Source organism: Ochotona princeps, chromosome 20 (assembly GCF_030435755.1).
Source record: "Ochotona princeps isolate mOchPri1 chromosome 20, mOchPri1.hap1, whole genome shotgun sequence".
NCBI lineage: Eukaryota > Metazoa > Chordata > Mammalia > Lagomorpha > Ochotonidae > Ochotona > Ochotona princeps.
In genome coordinates this window covers 21,252,682-21,273,659 of record NC_080851.1, presented here as the reverse complement: position 1 = coordinate 21,273,659, position 20,978 = coordinate 21,252,682, and the positions used below count along the sequence as shown (strand labels likewise).

The window sequence follows — 20,978 nt, the reverse complement described above, 5'->3', positions numbered from 1 at the left end:
AAAGGGTAGGGGGCAGATGTTAAGCCAACTCCCACCACAGTGCCTGTCATAATTACTTATGACCGCCAGAGGGCAGTGATGCCGCAGCATCAACCTCTTGCACAGCACAATTCACCCAGGTCTCCTTGGAGGGTTTGGGATGCCATGAAATGTGATGTTTTGGGGGCTGCGAACTTGGCGCAGGTGTTTGTAGTAGCAGAGGGGGAAACCTGATCTGGAGGGGTAGAGAACATAGAGCAAGAGACCAGATTCTGCTAAGCAAAGCCTCATGGATTATTCCAGAATATTCTGCCTGCCCCTCCCAAGAGAGGCATTAGACGCTATGTTCTGCCAAAGCTCCCCTCCCTGTGGCCGCCTTTCCCAGCATGGCTCCCTGCCTCCCTGGGATGGGGCAGCAAAGATGGGCAGGACCTTCAGTCTCGCAGAAACAGGTTGCCTTTCCCTACTCCTCGCCCTTCCAGGAAATTGTTTCTCAGCAACCTTTGGACTGGATGCTCAGGGAACTGGATGTGTAGCTGCAGCTGGCCACAGAGTGTCTGCCCCCAGGCCCTCCCAGGAGAGACCGCTGGATGCTTTGAGGTCTCCCACCTGCTGGGTTTGATTTTCTGCTCCCACTTCTTTGGCCCGTCCCTGGACCTGTGGCCATGCTCTGGCGGAAGCGGGGGTTGTGCTGCGTGCACCGGCCGGTGGGAGGTGCCTACGGTCAGCGCTGAGACGCAGAGCACAGGTGCCGGAACTGGCCCCCTCTGAGTCTGTCACTTCCCTCTGTCACTGTTGTTAGTACGACAGACCCTGATTGGCTGACAAGGAGAGCCAGGCAGATGGAAGGACAGACACTGGCTTCTTGGGTGGGAGTCACCAGCTCCATGCAATGCCCTGGGCACATACCGAGCTCCTGGGTCTCAGTGTGACTTTGTGATCTTTTTGAAAAAAGGAAATTTTTTGAAAGGCAGATTTAGAGGGAGAGAGAGGGGAAAAGAATATTCCATCCTCTGGTTAACTCTTCCCATAGCTACAACGATCGGCACTGGGCCAGGTCAAAGCCAGGAGCCAGGAGCCAGGAGCTTCATCCTGGTGTCCCAGGTGGGTGCAGGAGCCCAAACGTTTGGGCCATCCATTGCTGCATTTCCCAGACAGATAGCAGGAAGTTGGATTGAAAGTGGAGCAGCCGGGACTTGAACTGGCACCTATATGAGATGCTGGCCTTGCAGCCTACAGCTTCACCCACTGCACCACTATGCCAGCCCCAACCCTGTGATCTGTGATGGCACCTGTTGAGATGTTTAAACACGTCGTTGGGTTCACACGTACTCACCCCATGATATCTTAAGTTTCCCTGAACCCAAGCAACCTGTGTTTCTGCCTGGATTTCTTTCTGAATGTACATTAAAAGCAAGCTGGTCTCAAACTATAGAATCCTAAAACACTTCACAGGAAAGCCTCTCTCTTTCTGTGGCCAGGCCTTGTCAAAGTTGGTGGTTTTTACAGAGGAACCGGGTGGCGGGGTGTGGGAAGGCCACCCGGCTGACCCTGCTGCCGTGATGGGGGACAGCCTAGGAAGGGTAGGGTGCTTGCTGGAAGGACAGCTGATCAGTACTGCCACCAACACTGCTGGCCCCGGGGCTTCCTAAGAAGCACTCTGCTTGGACTCCACTGGATGTATCTCCTGGGACATGGACCAGAAGTTGCCAGGTCCCTGTGGCCTGGGACACATTTGTGCAGCAATGGAGAGCAGAGTGGAACCAAAGGGCTGGGCTTGCCTGGGCGCCCGCACAGTCCCTTTATGGCCCAAGAGTGGTGTGTACACAAGGCAGTCCTAAGCGCAGCCCAGCGGGCCAGGAATGCCCGCTCGCAGGCTGACCAGCATATCCAACCCTGGATGTAGATCTAGTTCAATATAGCAGCGATCAAAGGTCACACTTTTACAATGGGGATATTCCTGCATTCTACATGACTTGACTGGGCTTGGCTTGGAGCTGTGTATTTTTTGAAACTAGAGAATGGGACCCAGCACGATGGCCCAGTGACTAAATCCTCACCTTGCATGAACTGGGGCCCCATATGGGCACCGGCTCATGTGCCAGATGGCCCAAAGTCTTGGGACCCTGCATGTGCATGGGAGATCCAGAAGAGGCTCTGGGCTCCTGGCTTCAAGTCAGCTCAGCTCCAGCTATTGTGGCCACTTGGGGAGTGAACCAGCGGATGGAAGAACTTTCTGTCTCTCCTCTCCAATAAAACCAAATAAATGTCAACAAATAAAAAAACTCTGGAGAATGGTTTACTTACTTCTCTTCCAATTTGACCTCAAATTTCTTTAAGCCTGGCTTGTCGTTAGGTGCTTTTTCCCTGGAACTGTTTTGTATATTTCTGTGTGTCATACATGTCTTGAAAGATACATGTGACACTAAGACCACAGGGCAGCTGTTCCACAGGTGCCTCTCCTGGGCCCTGAGGGATTCAGAACTGCACGCAGAAGTAAAGGACCTTCTGGGTCTCTGGTTGATCTGAACGCAGATGTAGGTGGCCATGACAAGCACACCTGGGTGGACCTTCCCTGCACTGATGCCTTGGGGGAGCTGCACTTGGTATTTCCATTTGTGAATCGAGATGCTCCCGCCTGCCCAGCCACCCTCACAGATGTAAGCAGGTGATGGACACGGAGGTGCTCTGTGAGCTGCACACATCCCCGTGGTTTGGTGTAGGTCTCCACGGTTCACTGATGGAGCCTCAAGGAAACTCATATCTGACACCTGTTCAATGTGTGGAAACCTTCAATCAGCAGTGTTGTGTGCTCATAATTGCACACCCCGATGCGCATAATTGTCTAACTGATGCTCTTGTGTGACAGAAAGTTTAATCAGGAAGTTAGAAAAGGTTGGCCTGATATTCTGTTTTAAGATTCTTCTGTTGAGGTTGGCCATGATTTCAGTAGTCAGTCATTGACAAGAGTATCAATGATTAAATCATTTTGGCAACAAAGTGTTTTTATTTGTTTACTCATAGTTTCAGATAAGGGATAAATTCAGTAAGTGAATCTGCCAAAAACCCATCAGAGGCTTCAGCGAAGGCGAATTTTGGAGGTAGGGGCAGGAGCTTGAGGCTGCCATCAAAACCCTGTCCGCACCGCATGCTTGCTGCTTCATAGCCACCAGATGGCAGCAGAGTTCCTGCATCACGCACTCACGCCAGGAAGTGTGAGTTGCGGCCATCCTTTTTAAGAGAAAAGTGAACGCTTTTCCTAAGTCATTCACAGCCATGAGAAGGTTTTTGGAGGTAAGGTCCTGAGTTGTCCAAGCTTTAGACGTTACGTACATGTAAGGTGATGAAGACAGTATGTGCATTTTGCCACAATGTAAAAAACAGGTTAGGGGAGAAGGGCTCACAGAGGAATTCATTGTCAGATAAAGGGTCGCAGTAGCAGAAAAGCGAAGAGGGTCGTATCTGTTCTCCCCTTTGAGGACAGAGGCAAGATCGGTAAGAGGAGACACCGAAGCAGCACTGGCCTCGCGGCTGCAAGACACATTAAAAGCATGGTTCCGAGTGTGGCCTGTGAACTTGAACTGATTTCTGTAACCATTAGAAGTTTCAGTAGCCTATTTTCTGAAATTAGGATAGTAGGGCCGGCTCTGCCTGGAGCCAAGGGGGCAGTGAAATCAAATAAATCATAAGCTCCCCTTTCCCCCATTTGATAAACACCCCAAGTCGCTGCTAAGTGTGAACTCCTCTGATGCCCTGCAAAGCACCAGGTGCCAAGGCCAAGCTTCCCAGTGCTGTGAGACTGCTCTGAGTGCGTGGCCCGAGACCGTGGGTTCAGGAGAGGCACACACCGCCGAGCGGTTTGCTTCCGCCTCCCTCTGCTTGCGCCCACGCAGGAAAACAAGGCCACACACTCGGGTCAGTGGGCGCAGGCTGTAATAGGCTGATTGGTGGTTAATAGTTTTCATTTAAGAATGTTAGAGTGAAAGCATTAAATTACTGTAACATACGGATAAATGTGTGCATGTGTATGTATTTATGCTTAACACTGACTCCTCAGACATGGAGTTCATGACCCGAGCTCATGAGGATGTTGGCAGTACACAGGCTGGTGGGCCTGGGGGCCTTGGCACGGTCTCTATCACCCTCCCCCCCTATTTCTCAGATACGTAAAGGAGAAAAAATGAGAAGTCGTGGACTTATTCCAGTGTGGCCTGTAGCAAGGGTGAGACAAGGAGTTGAAGTTACTGTGTCTGATCTGTGGCTATCGGTCATTTGCACGGGTCAGGTCCCCATTGTGGTAGGAACTGCTGAGCCAGCTCCAGCCCCTACCTGGCTCTCAGAGGGCTGCTAAGCCCAGTGTGCCCCAGGGATGGCAAAGGGTGCTTCGTGGAGGAGGCAGGCGCTTGTCTGTGCTGCAGTCTGAGGGACTATGGCGTAGTTCCACTTTGGACTTGAATGATTAAGCCATTCCCCAGGGCTCAGCTCTTTGCAGGTGGCCAGTACTCTCACAGCACTCACACAGGGTCCATCCTGGCCCTGCCTGCCTCTCCCTCTTCCACGTGCGGTATTTCAGCCTGCGTGTTCTAACAGGGTGTCGGCTGGAGTCCCAGATCCCGTGTGAGCCAGAGATGGATCCAAGCGCTTTCCTACAGACTGCAGAGATGCAAAGCCTTGGCCAGGGTTCCCTGAGTTGCCGGCCAAGGTCTCCTCACCTCTGAATGACTTTGTACCCTGCGTCCTGTTCTCTCTGCACCTGGCTACTCTTTCTCCTTTTACTGGTCTGTAAGTCCAACCCAGGGCCACAATGCCTTCCCTGGTTTCCTCAGCCACTCCTGCACAGCAAGGAAGGCCAGTGGCTATGCGTGGCTGTACAATGGTTTACCACCCTCGCTGGCCCCGCGTTGGCCCACTGGAGCAGCACCCACTCATTGCTTGTAGACACTCCTCTTTTGCTTTTTTCTCCCTCTCAGGAACCAATTCACACAGTTTACAGGGTTTCCACAGTTTAAGGGTTCCACATATGTCTTACAGCCTGGCTTGCTGACCTCAAAGAAGCCAGCTCTTTGGAGTGGGGAGGCAGAGCAGTGAATACAGCAAGCTAAAACCTCCTGCCAAGTCCCACCTCTTACAGGTTCACAACACGTCAGCACCCTCCCCTAGGGTCATGTGTCCAACACATGAGCTCCTGGGGACAACCCACGGCGCTGTATGGTTGAGACCCCCTTCACTGCCTCCTGCAGAGCCGGGTGAAGAAGTTCCAAGGTCAGATCATGGCTGTTGTTCTTCAGGCCACGGGAAAGGATGAGCTGATGGAGCGGGGTGGGTTCGGCTGCTGCTGTAACATTGTGCGCTTTTGAGAGCTGCTCCTGCCTGTCAGTCGGGCACACAGGCACTGAAGTCAGCTGGTGCAGGTGGGACACAGGAAATGAAGGCAGCAGTGGCCCCACCTCACCCTTCCTGGGACTCACTCAGGCAGCACAGATAAGGGCACCGTGCCTGCGTGACAAAATCCTCATGCTTCTATCTTCCAGGTGACTGCGGAAGAGGTGTGGTCATGGTATGTCTCTGGCTTACCACTGCAGATAAGCCTGGATGTGCCAAAGCATACCTTGGGCTCCCTGACCTCATGGAGGCCTACGATCACTGGGGATAGGTGTGTCACAAACAGCACCAGCTGTCCCCCCGCTCCCCTTGTGGCCTTCCTGTGTGAAGGCTGCTGTGTTCCATACACCTGCAGCCCATGTACCTGCCTTTATGATGCAACTTGGCCTATTATGGTCCCTCAGCAGCCATGATGCCAGCAGATGTCCCCAGAGCAGGCACATGGTTACACTTGATTTCTGACCTTCAGCCCAGTGCCAGGGACACAGAGGGTGACCTAAGAGCAGATGGGTGGACACAGGGATCCCCCAGCTGCTGCTCAGCATTGCCCTCTAGGCTCTGGTCCCACTTTCTTTCAGGCCAGAGCCGGCCCCCCCTGTGCATGCCCAGCCAGGGGCTGCTCTGCTGGCCTTGCCTGCTGACCCCGTTCTCCACTGCCCTCTTCATAGCAGGAAGTCCGCTTGCTGCTCCTGCTCCCACTCCCAGGACTGGCGAGAGGCCACTCGAGCCTGGCAACCCTCCTGGCTGTCCGTGGGAAGGACACAGGGGGAGGCAGCCAGAGCCAGCCAAGCTGCCCTCCCTGCTCATGCGTGGAGCGCGCTGCTGCCAAAAGTCCTGAAGGGCCTTTTGTGCACCGTGGTGTGGGAGCCTGGATGCACTTGGCATGGCGATGCTAAGCTTTCCTGGAAAGCCCTCTGTCGCCGTCGCTGCTGCTCCAGGGCTGTGCCACATAGCTTTGTCAGCCCCGGCCTGGATGACAGAGGGGAAAGGGGGTTCATTTTCCCGATTGCAGAACACTTGTAGGTCGCTTCATGACTTTAAAACTAATATTTACTTTCAAACATATCTAGGACAAAGTGAATACATAAATGCGAAAAGAATCTAAACTATAAGAAGCAAAATGCCATTCTCTAGTGTGGCCTTTTGCTCATAGCGGCTTGGGTTTTACTGCAAATCAGCTAACTTATATAAGTAAACTATTAATTTTGGATTATTAGAGAAGAAAATCCCAGTGTGAACACTGGATCATGTATTTGCTTAACTATGGAATCATTTTAGGGGGTAGTGTGCTGACGTAACAGGCTAATCCTCCACGCAGCACCTGTGTCCCATGTGGGTGTGGGCTTGTGTACCACTTGTGTTCCACTTCCGATCCAGCTCCCTGCTTGTGGCCTGGGAAAGCAGTCGAGGATGGCCCAAAGCCTTGGGACCCTGCACCTGTATGGGAGACCTGGAGGAGGCTCCTGACTCCTGGCTTCGGACCAGCCCACTTTTGGGCCATTGTGGCTACTTGGGAAGTGAACCAGCAAATGGAAGATCTTTCTGTCTCAGTAACTAACTCTGACTTTCCAAATAAAATCAATAAATCTTTCAAAAATAATCATTTTAATGTATTTCTTCCATGGTATGTTTTCAAATTGTAGTAATTTCAGATTTACAGAGTTGCAAAGATCATACGGAGTTTGCACACACACATTTCATCCAGCTCACATCAGAGTCCATTTGTCCAAACAGAACCAAGCGCTGTTCAAGGGGTGCTAACTACACGGCGGGATGGAGTTGGCGTTTCCCAGCTTGCGCCTTCACGCCCTCTTCTCCCTTTGCTCCAGGATCCCATTCGAGACCTGGCTCTGCCCTGGGGTCTCCTGGCTCCTCCGGCCGCTCAGGCCCCCTGGTGCTCCACAACGTGGTACTGCGGAGGGGCTGGGGGGCAGGCTCTCAAGTGGGGTTCGTATGAATGTGGCTGGGGTTCAGGATTTGGGAGAATACCTCAGGGCCAAGTGCCCTGTTTTATCGCTGCCATCTGGGGAGTGAGCCAACAGATGAAAAATGTCTCTCTCTTTCTCATTCTCGGTAACTCTGCCTTAAAAAAAATAAATCTTCGGAAAAATTAATTCAATATGTACAAATCCACCCCATTTTCCCAGGATGAGCCTCGCTGGTGAACGCAGTCGGCGGCCTTTGTCTGGCAGCCTCCCCGCGCTGCGCAGCCACGGCCGGAAGCAGTAGCGACACCCCCTTCCCAGCAGGCCCCGCGGCCCGGGGCGAGAAGTACCCGGCCTTCCTCCTGTGGGTAAGACAGCGCTCTCTTGATGAGTTTATTTTTATGATTTATTTTTCCGGCCTCAGGGATTATTCTTGTGTATTCTTGTCCGGCCTCCCCCGCTTGGGGCCGGGTCCCCTTGCTGTGACGCCCCGGCGAGGCCGCGTGAGGCTTTGTCCCCGTGACTGCGGCTGCCTTGCTCCCCGCTTTCCCGCACCCTGGCTGAGCCCCGACGGAGCCGCCAGGACTGGGGCGACTCCCAGCCTGCAGCAGGGTCCCCAAGGGCGGCGGGTCCTGCCTCTGCCCGCCTGGGTTGAGCACCCTCAACCGAAGTGCTGAGCGGCGGAAGCACTCGTGATACCCTCGGGTTCTAGAATATACCATGGGATAGCTTGGTTCTGGAATATGCGATGGGGTAGCTTGGGGATGAGGTCCAAATATGAACACAAAGTTCACGTATATCTCGCGTACGCCTTCCACATACAACCTGGAGACTGTTTTGCTGCATTTTCATAACTTTGTGCCTGAAACCAAGTTTGTAGGGGTGGAAAGCGTCACTTGTGGGCTCACCTCAGAAGTTTTGGATTTTACAGCGTTTTGGATTTTCAGGTTACAGACATTCAGCTGAAACTATCCTTGTTAGAACAAAAGGAAAACAGATGTTTAAGGGTTTTGACATACATTTTCAAATTGGTTCCAGATAGCTTTCATGAATATATGCCCCCAATAGTAATAAGAATACTGCCTTCCTAATAATTTGTCAAAACTAGTGCAGTGAAGAACAACAAATGGAAAAGCTGGTTGTTTTTGAGAGTTGAGTCAGTACACTTTACTGTTTTTCTAAAATTTGTGCTTCCTTCATTACGAAAGAAGATTTAGTCTTTTTTGGGTGTATTAGCTGGTTATGCAGTTAGTATTTTCTAAAGATTTATTAATTTGAACGATAGAGTGACAAGGGCCTGAAATTCCATCTGGGTCTGCCCGGTGGGTGGCGGGAAGCCAGTCCTTGGGCCGTCATCGGCAGCCTTGCCAGGCCCTTTGGTAGGACAGAGGAACAGAAGCGGAGCAGCCAGGACTTGAACGGGTGCACATCCCAAGGGTGGCTTAACATGCTGTGCCACCATTTAAAGATCTACTTTATTTTTTATTGAAAAGTCAGATATACAGAGAGGAATATATTCTGTACATTGTTTCACTCCTCAAGCAGCCGCAATGGCCAGAGCTGAGCCAGTCGGAATGCAGGAGCCTGGAGCCTCTTCCAGGTCTCCCGTATCGGTACAGGGTTCTAAGGCCTTGGGCCATCTTCCACTGCTTTCCCAGGCCACCATCAGGGAAAGATGGGAAGCAGGGCCGCCTGGACACAAACTGGCGCCCATATGGGATCCCAGCACGTGAAAGGTAAGGACTTTATCTACTAGGCTACTACACAGGACCCTATATTTACTATTTTTCAAGTGTATGTATATCTGTTTACTGGAAGTGGTGAGCGGTTTCCTCAGTGATTTCAAAGTGCCATGATAAACCAATCACGTGGTATATTTGTTACAAAATTCTCCCAATCTGAATTTTGTCCTTAAATAATTGTTAGTGTTTTTAGTATATGGATGTTTTCATGTTTGATGTAGTAAGGCCCTAAGTTCAGTTTCCCCTTCAAAACGTACCTAAGCATCCTCGTTTATTAAATGGTCATTTTCCTCATTAATTTAAAAACTGCCTTTGTTGGTGTTTAGTTTTCTCACTCGTTGCGCTTTCTCCCATTTGTATGTATTTTCACAGAGTTATGCACTGAATTCTGAATTCTGAATTCCTGCATCTGTTTAACATTATGTAGAACAAGACTTTCTTCTTACTATGGTTTTTTTTTTTTTTTAATTGAGCTATTCGATCGCTTCTCAGCCTTTTGGCTAAGATCAAGTGTAGTAAATTGAGCTATTCGAATTGTTTTCTCCCGCCAATGAGCTTTGAAATTATGGGGAAGAGTTTTTAAAAATCTCACATTGTAAATGTGGACTAATGGGGGCTTTTGCTGGCCTTCCCTTGTTTCGCATCTTTGGCACGCTTTGGAGACCAGCCTTGCTCTTCTAAGAGTTTTCTGTGTCTTGGATTCATTAGCGTAGTGGTAGCTAGCCAACTGAAGCCATTCTGCTGGGAAGGGAAGGGAAGGTTCCCACCAAATGGTCTTTTAACCATAGCCCTCTGGGCTGGAGATCAGAAAAGTCCTGACCTAACGCTCTTGTCAAAGGGAAGGTAACTTGCAGAAAGAAAAGCAATAAAGAGAGGCATGTGACCAAATGGAGAGCGGGCTTCAGGAGCCAGACAGGCTGGGGCTGGGTGCCCAGAGACTCCATTCACTAGCTTTGGCCTTGAACTCCCCTGCCGGCCTTGGCACCATCAGTGTGAGCTGAAATTGCCTCTGCAGAGGTGTGGAGAGCCGAGCTGCCGTGTCGAAGGATCCAGTGGAATACCCAGCTGTACGTCAGGGCTCAGAAAAGAGGGCTAAGACTGATCTCTCCCCAGAACACCCAGAAACAGAATGCCTTTGGAGGAAATGGTCCGGATAGGCAGGAGAGAATGCTAGAAGGTCATAACCAAAGTCTGGACAAGCAAATGAGAAACCCAAGTCCTTAGAAGTCACAGAGAAAACAACACTGGGCTTTTTTAACGACCCCCTGGTTGTAATGAAGAGGTGCTAAGAGTGCGTGTGGACTTCAGCCTCTGTTGGAGCTGCAGAAGAGCTGCCAGAGCCCTTGGCAGAACGGCGGCCCCGTCTCATGTCCCCATGGCAGCGTACGTATGTACCCACTTCTCCCCACGCTCTTCTTGTCTTTGTGATGTTAGCCATTCCTGTATCAGGTGGTCCCTCATTGTGATTTTTAAAAAAAGGTTTATTTATTTTTATTGGAATGTCAGATATACAGAGAAGAGGAGAGACAGAGAGGAAGATCTTCCATCTGCTGGTTCACTCCCCAAGCAGCCGAAATGGCCAGAGCTGAGTTGATCCGAAGCCAGGAGCCCGGAACCTTCTCTTTGTCTCCCACGTGGGTGCAGGGTCCCAAGGCTTTGGGCCGTCCTCAACTGCTTTCCCAGGCCACAGTCAGGGAGCTGGATGGGAAGTGAGGCCGCCAGAATTAGAACCGGCATCCATATGGGATCCCGGGGCGTTCAAGGCGAGGACTTTAGCCGCTAGGCCATGGTGCCGGGCCCACATTTCCTTTTTTAAAAGGAGAAACTTGAGAAGTGGAGATGCAGAGGAGAGTTAGACAGAGAATGCTTCCACTGGCAGGCTGGCCCCCCGGATACTCACAACAGCTGGGCCTGGGAGCCCTGGACTCAGCCAGCGTCCCTCATGTGGTTGGTAGGAACCTGACGACCAGAACTGACACCTGCTGCCTGCCAGGTGTGCCTTAGTGAGGGAGCTGGAGTCAGGAGCAAGAGCTGGGACTTGAACCCAAGGTACTCTGAAATGGGATGTAGGCCTCTTAACTGCTAGACCAAACACCCACCCGCCCCCAATACCTTAACAGAATAATAACTTTTATTATATGCTATTATTTATTTTTTTAAAGCAGCGATTTCTAGAAATTATATTATCATTGTTTTTGTCATTTAAAAGGGTTTTACACTCAGTCACACCAGGGTTCTACAAATCACAGCTCCCTTTAGTTCTCACCTCGCAGGTTCTGTTGAGCATGTCTTTCAAACTTCTCTCTGGGAAGTGGAGCTCTGAGGTGTCTGTGCTGAGCCTTCCTGTCCCCTGGGTTTCCACCTGCAGGGAGGAGGGTTCTTTTTTTCCTTTTGGTAGCAAGTAAGGAAAACATGTTAAGAAAAAAACAGGTTGTTCTTTGTCCTTTGAAAATGAACACTGGCTTGCTATATTGATTCCCAGGAAACGTTCCCTTCAAAGCCCACACATTTCATCTTTGGGTCCGTTCTGCAGGGGGCAACGCAAGTGCCTTGTTAAGTCCTGATCCTGTATCTGATTATCTTTTACACCTTCAAAAAGCATTTGTCAGTTTCCTGGAAAAAATTGATAACCTGCTCCTCGCTGGTTTCTGCTGACCTGCGCACTTCCGTCCTTTGCTAGCCTGGAAGGACCAGTGAAGGCAGGAGGCATGCTTGCTACAGTCTACGAGCAGCTCGGCTGTCGGTGCTGCCCAGGGGCCATGGGGACCAAGCAGGCAGAAGAACAGCCAGCAGTGGTGAGGGACTGCTCCAGACACCAGTGCCACTACCCTGGTCTGGATTGCCTGCAGGTAAGACACCAGCCTTAGGCTAGCTGTGGCCCAAATTGACATCCTGGTGTGCAAGCAGGGAAACCTGACGCCAACCTTTGACAGTCAGAGCTAGGGAGAGAGAGACAGGAAAAGATAGAGAGCGAGAGGCGCACACACACACACACACACACCCAGAGAAAGATTTTCTATGTGTTGGTTCACTCCCCAGTGGCAAGAGTTATGCCAGTCCAAAGCCAGAAACAACTTCTGGGTCTCCCATGTGAGTATACCCAATCACTTAGGAAATCCCAATTTTCCCAGATCGTTAGCAGGGAGCTGGATGGAAAGTGTAGCAGCCAGGACTTGAACTGGCACCTATAGGGGATGCTGGCATTGCAGATACATGCTTTACCCACAGTGCCACAGCACTGCCCCCTACAGAGACTTAGACACATCGCTCCCTCTCTCATTTCTCTGCTTTCATTATTTCTCCCTCCAGACGGACTTTCACGGCCTTGTCCTGGCTGTTTCATGGCCCCTGGGTTGATGTCTCTGCTGCAGCTAACCAGCTTAGGCTGAGCCCAGAACATTACTTAGGATGTCAACTTGCAGAGGAGAGAAACTTTACTTTGATCAACTTTTAGATCAACTGTGGTTGGGGAAGTTATCACATCGTAATAGGAAGATGGGGATTGTGGAGGACTGAAAGTATACCCCTTCAGGTGACTGTCACACAGAGCAAAAGTTCCGTATCCAATTTGCCTAACTTGGAACACCATAGCTCCCTTTACTGTGGCCGTGATGGTACCAGTGGCTGGTTCTAAGTTTTTTCCCAGCCACCACTGAAGCACCTGATGGTATCAGATACTGTCCTGGTCCCTGACGGTGTGGACCTTACCCAGATGTGTTTGGAAGCTCAGTGTGGCTTTGTGTATGGATGAATTTGAAGTTGTTAAACCTGATTAAGCCAATGTATCATTTTTGTTTGTTTGTTTACCTATTTCAAGAAATACAAATGGGAACAAACTTCATGACCCCTCAAGGCTTTGTAAGTTCTTTTCTGACTGCTTTTTGGCACGCAGTAGGTGCTTTAGAGCATCTCTCCCTCCTGCTGAACTCTTTCTGATGCCCTGCCTGCTTGACTTTCCTACCAAGTTTCCCCCTCCTCTTTTCTCAGGTTTATCTGCTTTCTCTTGCTGCTGAACTTGGCCTCTAAGGCTATGCCCTACTCTCCTCTTTCCTGCTACAACTTGGGCCCTGTTTCTCTCTGCCTGTAATTTCAGAGTTGTTACAAACATTTTCATCTTGGCTGGGAAATGCTAGTCTTTTTCTGGAGTGCTGGGGAGAGGAAAAGCTGGGGTTGACAAAGGTGAATTTAGGTGTATCTGCTTGGGAATGAGGTGGGGGCAGGCCCACTCCCGAGTTAATGTCACTTCTTTGTCACATAGAGACAGACAGGAAGGACCATGTGCTTGCCTGTGGTGTGGTTCCTGTTGTGTCAAGGAGCTGACTCCAAGAGTACAGATCAGAAGCCAGTGGGATTGCACAGTGCACTGGGGAAGCCACACAGATGTGTTAGGGTGAAGTTCAATGACAGGTAGCCTTACTGTGTTTTTTAAAGACTTATTTATTCATTGTTTTTATTTGAAAGGCAGATATGCAGAGAGAGGAGAGACAAAGATCTTCCATCTGCTGGTTCACTCCTCAAGTGCCTGCAATAGCTGAAGCCAGGAGCCAGGAGCATCTTCCGGGTCTCCCATGTGGGTGCAGGGTCCCAAGGCCTTGGACCATCCTCTACTGCTTTTCCAGGCCACAAACAGGGAGCTGGATGGAAAGTGGAACATATAGGATAGAAACCACCTCCCATATAGGATGCTGGTGCATGCAAGGTGAGGATTTAGCCACTAGGCTATTGTGCCAGGGCCAGCCTTACTGTTTCTGACACATAGAGGAGGAAACCTAGCTCAAAGATGGAGTAGGAGGTAACCTGGAAATGTCGTGTGACAGTAGGGTTGGAGGGTAGATTCATAGTGAAAGTTTGAAATTATGGATGTTTTCCCATAATATGAATTTTCATAAGACCCCCCCCCACTCCATACAAATGACCTTCTGTGATCCCTGACTTGCTAAATTGTGTATGTGGGACATACAATGATGTGACTATGGCAGCCACACTCCTGCCTGTAATTGGGGACCCGTTCTCTCCAAATTTTACCACCTATGTGTGGCTCTTGGATCTCAGATCACAGATCACAGGATCTCTGAACCTCACAAGGGAGTGCGGTACAAAAAGACTCCCAGCTCCCGTAAGGTGCCATATTCCAACTCCCAGATAGAGACATGACAAATGTTAGGAGCGTCTGTCTTCCCCTCCCCAGGAATTGATCTCACAGGAGATCTCAGCATTGTTGCCCAGGAGCTGCTCTGCTCAGACTGTTGGCAGGCATCCTGCTCTCCATGATGGCCTGCAGGGAGCCTTCTGGCAGCTAAGACACAACCCTACTGTAGGAAACTCTCTTGGGGTGGACAGAATAGAGAAGGGCACACTGCATGCCACACTGAGCTGTCAAGTGGCAGCACCTATTCAAGATCCTCCTGGATTCTGTCTGTCCATCTGTGCATCTACACACGGTCTTCCTGGATTCTCAGGGTTCTGCATCAGCCCTGGATAGTTATACCTCCAGGCTAGAGTGGAGACTCCACTGAATACAAGAAATGCAAATCCACACCCGTTCATTGTGCAGAATATCCATGGCAGTTCATTGGAATAAAATCACTTTGAATCATTAATTAATGCCACCCCCCCCCCTTTTCCCCTGTTTTCTGAAATCTTCCTGAGCACCACTCGGCACTGAGCACATTGGGATGAGCACAGCACAGTTCTCGTCTCCAGGGAGCTTACTGCTGGAAGAGTAGGTGCAGAGGGCATGTAGTGGCGGGTAGTGGGCAATAATGGAGCCAGCTAGATGAGAGGAGTGGAGGAAACGTCTCTCAGCTCAATCTTGAAGAACAGGGAAGACAAAGACAGGGCAAGACAGTTCCAGGCGGAAGGAATGTGACTGGACATGTGCTTTGAGAAACAGAGGAGTTTGAGTTTGCTGTCATGTGAATTTCAGATGGGGAAGAACTCAGAGAAGAGGCTGTGCCAGCAGGCAGAGTGGATCGTAGGCCCTTGAAGTCGTTGGCAGAGGAGCCACCATTCAGAGCTGGCAGCAGGAGTCCCATTAAGACACCCATGTGAATGAAGGGCTTGAGGTGTTCCTTGGTTTGCCCAGAGACAGGCATGAGACAGGTGGAGAGGAGGAGGGCATTCTGAATGTCCTCAGGGTCTGAGGTAGGAAGTCCTTGCATTGGTTTGTGCACACTAAAGAAGGTTGCTGTGGCTGGAAGTGGTTGTGGTTTGCGACTAATGCCAAGTGCCAAGGGCTGGGGAGAGTCTGAGAGCTCCCCTCCTTGCAGCTCATGAGCTGGCCTGCCCCAGCTGTAGGGGTCCTGACAGAAGGCTGGAGATTGCTGAATCAAGGACTCAAGACCTCGTGACTCACAGTAGGAGTCGAAGTGTCGGCGTGGGCAGCTCAGTTCCCTGAGCCCCTAGGCCCAAGGTAGAGCTCAGCATGGGAATCCCCAACATGGTGGGCTTCACTCAGGAGAGCAACACAGAACCAGGGCTGCCCACTGTCTTATAGCAGCCTGCCTGCTCTCTGTCTGGAAGGGAGTGCTACTTTACCTGCCCAGGGTGCTTGTTGTGAATACAATCTCTAGCAGTGGCCAGGTAGAGAGAAGTCAGGGCTTAGCAAGCCGTGTGGGAGCAGGAGAGGTGTCTCCTGATGCTGCAAAGGATGTTAGCTTAGCTTGAGCTACTATGCCAATCACCACAGATTGGGCAGACTTCTTACTCAGCACTGGGGGGCTGGATATTCAAAGTCAAGAATGCCCCGTGTCCGTCCCCTCCAGATTGTGTCTCACCACATTCTGCCTCTCCCCAGTCCCTTCAGGCTGAGACCTCCATTGTAGCCTGCACCTCTAGGAGCCTGAGTGTGGACTGCTGATGGCGCAGACCAGTCCCCTGTCCCCAAACCTGGCCTCAGCCCAGCAGAAACTGCCTCACTCAGGCTCATCCAAAACCCAGACCTAAGGATAAATGGCACAGGGTCCAAGAATTGGACCCTTTGTTTCCTGGTGAAGCCAACTTCGTTCTGCCATTCTTTTCCCAGGTCTCCCGTGTGGGTACAGGGTCCTAAGGACTAGGACCATCTTCTACTGCTTCCCCAGGCCACAAGCAGGGAGCTGGATGGGAAGTAGAGCAGCCAGGACACAAACCGGTGCCCATGTGGAATCCTGGCACTCGCAAAGGGGAGGATTAGCCAGTTAAGCCATTGCACCAGGCCCAGTGAAGTCTTAGAAGTCTGCTTTACTGATGAGGTCATTAAGGCACAGAAAAAGTTGTCTTGACCGCTATGAAGTACAAGCGGCAGGGCCAGATTTGAACCTTGGTCTGACCAATCTGTGATCAGCTGCTCTTACTTTTTTGCCAGTGGATCCTCTGAGATACTGGAGCCCTTCCCTGCACAGGAGGAAAGCACTGGGCAGGCAGCAGGACCAGGCTTCCTGGGAGCTGGGAGGAGGGGGTGAGGAGTTGTGAGCCGAGTCTGCGCTTGTGTTGGAAGTTGGCAGCTTCAAGGCTTTGCAGGGTTGCTCTGCACAGTCGTGCGACAGAGAGCAGCAGGCTCCTGCGGCTGAGTGCCCAGCATTCGGGGGCCATGCTGGAGGCTTGGCTTGCTCACAAGCACCCTAGGCTGGGTGACCTCCCAGGGCCCCATTTCTCATCAATGGGATAGTGTGGCTGCACCCAAGGACCAGCAGGCTTTCTTCCAGGGACTGATTGTCAGTCACTGAGAAGCCTGGCGCTGCCCACCCCTCTGGGTCAATCCCGCCTGAACTTCCATCCGCAGTAGAGCCTGACTTTCCCAGCCCCTGAAAGTGCTGACAGGCCCTTCCCTGGCGCCCCTCGGTGGCAGCCTCGACAAGAGAGCTAGAAGAGAGACTTGGCATGGCAGTCTGCTTAAGTCTTCCACAAAGGGCCTTCTGTCTTTCCCAGGCGTGGGGACAAACACCGCTGCCCCTGCTGGCCCACAGGCCCCGGGGATATGGACCTGGTTCCCATGCCTGAGCTCTTAAGAAAATCACCAGCCAAGGAAACCATACTCATGGGCTTTTTGGCTCTGCTTTGCAACTTGATGCCCAGTGGCCGGTGGGTTCAGAATTACATCATTCTTGACTGAGCAGTTTCTCGGTTTGACCTTCTTGGAAGAATAGTTACCTTGGCAACAGATTGTTATCAGTTCCTTAATAATTTGTGCTGAAGGAGCAGTTTCCTTTGCGCTGGAAGCCGCAGGCCCCAGGGCTGGCTTCCACACCGGTCTCCCCCATCCCACCCTGTCGCAGTCTCTGAGTGCGCTACTTAGTATTCAGCAACAGGGGGTCCGCCAGCTAACTTAATCTGTTGGGCAAGATGAGCAGGCTAGGGCATTCTCAGGGTCACCTGCCCTCGGCAATGGGCAGAGCTGAGCCTCAGGTCGCTTGTCTGGACTCCAGCGGCTGCCCTATGTCATTGTCACAAGAAGAGTCTTTAGGAGGCACCCGGGACTGCCTGCGCAGCTGGGCTTCTGCTCCCAGTGCTGCCGCTCTGCTCTGCTTCCTGCTGCCTTCCTCTTCTGAGCCACTAGGTGAATTTAAAAAGCAGCATTGGGCCCAGCGCAATAGCATAGTGGTTAAAGTCCTCGCCTTGAATGCACCGGGATCCCATATGGGCACCGGTTCTAATCCTGGCAGCCCCCTTGCCCATCCAGCTCCCTGCCTGTGGCCTGGGAAAGCAGTCGAAGATGGCCAAAGCTTTGGGACCCTGCACCCACAAGGGAGATCCGGAAGATGATCCTGGCTCCTGGCTTCGGACTGTCTCAGCTCCAGCTGTTGCAGCCACCTGGGGATTGAATCATTGGACGGAAGATCTTTCTCTCTGTCTCTCCTCCTCTCTGCCTTTCCAATAAAAATAAGTAAATCTTAAAAAAAAAAAAAAAGCTTAGAGGATCCAGAAAGAACCCTGGGAGGTTGATAGCAGAATATAGATGCTGTTCAACTTCTAAGGGGGTTATGTAAGCTGAAAATGTCCTAAGTTGAAAATGAATATTTATAAGTTAACATGGAGAGCATCACAGCTTAGCCCAGGCTGCCATTTGCATGTTCAGAACCCTGGCGCACAAAGGCCAATTTATAATGAATGCTAGCATCTGGTGTGGTTGTGTTAAGTATGGTGTATGTCATTCCTCCTCAGGGCCACAGGGCTGCCTGGGAGCTGCACTTGCCACTGCTGTCCAGCATCACCAGAGAGGGTCAGTTTCATTTCTGGCTTGGGAAAAGATCCAAGTTCAGAATTCCATGTGTGACTCTCTGACCTGGAAGGAGGCGGAATTCAGAGCTCTGTCGGACCTGCTAGAGCTCCCCGTCTGCTCTGAAAGCCCTGGCTGTAGGCCCAGCCCCACTCCTGGACCGCACAAGGATCACCAGTGTTGTTGAATGAATGAGTGGTGATTGTGCTTTGGCTACATATTGGGGATCTGAGAACCAGAGCTCTCCTGCCTTCTTTGCCTGATTTCTGAGCTTGGATTTCTGGGAGGAGAAGCTTTCTTTTTTTAAGAATTATTTTTATTTCAGACTCGGCAGCATGGCCTAGTGGCTAAGGTCCTCGCCTTGATCCCATATGGCCACTGGTTCTAATCCTGGCAGCTCTACTTCCTCTCTGTTTCTCCTCCTCTCAGTATATCTGACTTTGTAATACAAATAAAATAAATCTTTAAAAAAAAAGAATTATTTTTATTTTTATTGGAAACTCAGATATACAGAGAGGAGGAGAGACAGAGAGGAAGACCTTCCATCTGATGATTCATTGCCCAAGTGGCCAGAGCTGCGCCAATCTGAAGGCAGGAGCACGGAGCCTCTACCGGGTCTCCCACATGGGTGCAGGGTCCTAAGGTTTTGGGTTGTCCTTGTCTGCTTTCTTAGGCCACATTCAGGGAGCTGGATGGGAAGCGGGGCTGCCAGGATTAGAACCAGCACCCATATGGGATTCTGGCACAGGCAAGGTGAAAACTTGAGCCACTAGACTGCCACGCTGGGCTCCTGACCAATCTTCAGTGTCCATAGTGTCTCTTGCACGTAGCAAAATGGCTCCCCTGTTATCTCCCTTTGACCAGTGAAAGGAGTTGTGTACAGTCTGCTAAGGCCAGGAGAGAGAAGGAAAAGGAACCAGAGTTATTGGAAGCGTGTCTGTCTCTATAGCTCAAACCCATTCGTTCAAAGCTCTTTCTGCTTAGCTCTTCAGCTGAAGTGTTGCTTGGAAACCATCACGTTATTTTCCTGCATTTTGACATGCTTTATTTTAAAATAATTATACACTTTCAGGAATGTTGCAAACAGAATTCAGAAAGCTTGCATTCAGCCTTCACGCAGCTTCCTCAGATGTTGGCAACTTTGAGAACAACAGTGCAAGTATCAAAAACAGGAAGTGAACGTTAATACAGCATGACTACCAGGCAACAAAACTTATTCTAATTTCACCTATTCTCTCAATGGCCCTTTTCTGTTCCAGCAGCCAGTTTGATTGTTGTGTTTTCTTAGTTTCCGCCAATCTGTGATGATTTCTGAGTCTTCATCTTGAAGATAGCAACACTTGAGACAACTGCTGGTCAAGAAAATGCCTCTCAATCTGGGTTCATCAGACCTGTTCACATGATTAGATTGTGGTTGTATGTTATGGTGAGAATGCTGTGGGGATGATGTTGTGTTCTTGGCATGTCCTATCAGACAGACATTGAGATCAATAAGTCTCATTGCAGCTTATATTGATCTTTATCACGTGATTGAGGTAGCGTCTCCTGTACAGATCCGGTTTTCCCTTTGTAACTGGTAGATACTTGGAGGGAGCTTCTGTTAGACTGCAGACTTTCCCTTACTGCTGTTTAGGATCTGTTGATGGATGCTTCCCCCAATTACTGCTGTAATGATGATGTGTGTCTTTCCTTCTTCTGTACTTGTTTATTTCTGGAATGCTTCTGTAATAGGGAGCTGTCCCTTTCCCCCTCATTCTGACTCATTCAGCACAGTTTCTATCAGCAGGGAATCATGATATCTATATTCTGTGGTGTACTAGTCAGGTTCTCTGAAAAGTCAAGACCAATAGGATGATATTTATAGAGATGGATTGATTTTTAAGGGATTGGTCCACCTGAAAAAGGCAAGTCCAAGGGCTGCAGGGTGAGCTGGTGGGCTGGGGGTCCAGAGGAGTGTGCGTGTCAGCTTAGCTGGCAGAAGTCCACTGGCAAGTGTGAGAACTAGGACTGGGGGCAGACCAGGCTGGGCTAACCGACTGTATCCATGGGTGTAGGCATGAGCCAGAGTAAGGGCAATCTGGTTGGGCCTTGTCGCAGCATCACCTGGCAGATGCTGGGACTGGAGGCAAGTCCTGTCAAGCTAGAATACAGAACCACTTTGACAGTGCAAGAGCCAGGGTAGGTAGTGACTCCAGTAGGGCAATTGTGGGCTGATATTTACATAGTTAACCAGGGTCGGAAGGGTCAGGGACTAGGGGAAAGTGGGTGAGACCATAGTTTCCAACTTTTCCCTTCTTCCACTTGTAGCTGGGGGGGGGGGAGGGAAAGACTAGGGGAGAAGCTGCATCCGGGCTTCCAACTGCCTCAGTACCCAGAGATGGGGAACGCCCACCTGGTGTCATTCCAGGGTTTCTGATGTGGAACATGCTCGAAAGGTTCCATTCAAGTGGTTTTGATAGTTCTGAAATGCTGTTGATCTTATCGATCCAAGGATAAGGAAGTCCTTTTAAGGTCCATTTGTTGGCATAGTCCACCCTGGAGTTTCCATTCATCCAAATATTTGCTGCCAATGCTTGGCCGGGGTAGTTGACCAGTTTGTTCTCTCCTTCCTCCACTATAGTGCCAGATGTCCTCTCTAGATCCCAGTGTGCTCCCATTTCCTCAACATGTATCTGGGTATGCTATCTACTGTTCCGTCTTACACACTGAGGAGGCCTAGTTCTGACACATGTCCTCCACACTCAGACCACAGGT

The 20,978-nt window shown here is 50.6% G+C and overlaps 1 pseudogene; it reads left to right on the top strand.

Moving 5' to 3' along the window:
* The first annotated feature begins 9,508 nt into the window (after positions 1 to 9,508).
* LOC118758179 (U2 spliceosomal RNA) lies at positions 9,509 to 9,720 on the top strand (annotated as a pseudogene).
* Positions 9,721 to 20,978: the final 11,258 nt, after the last annotated feature.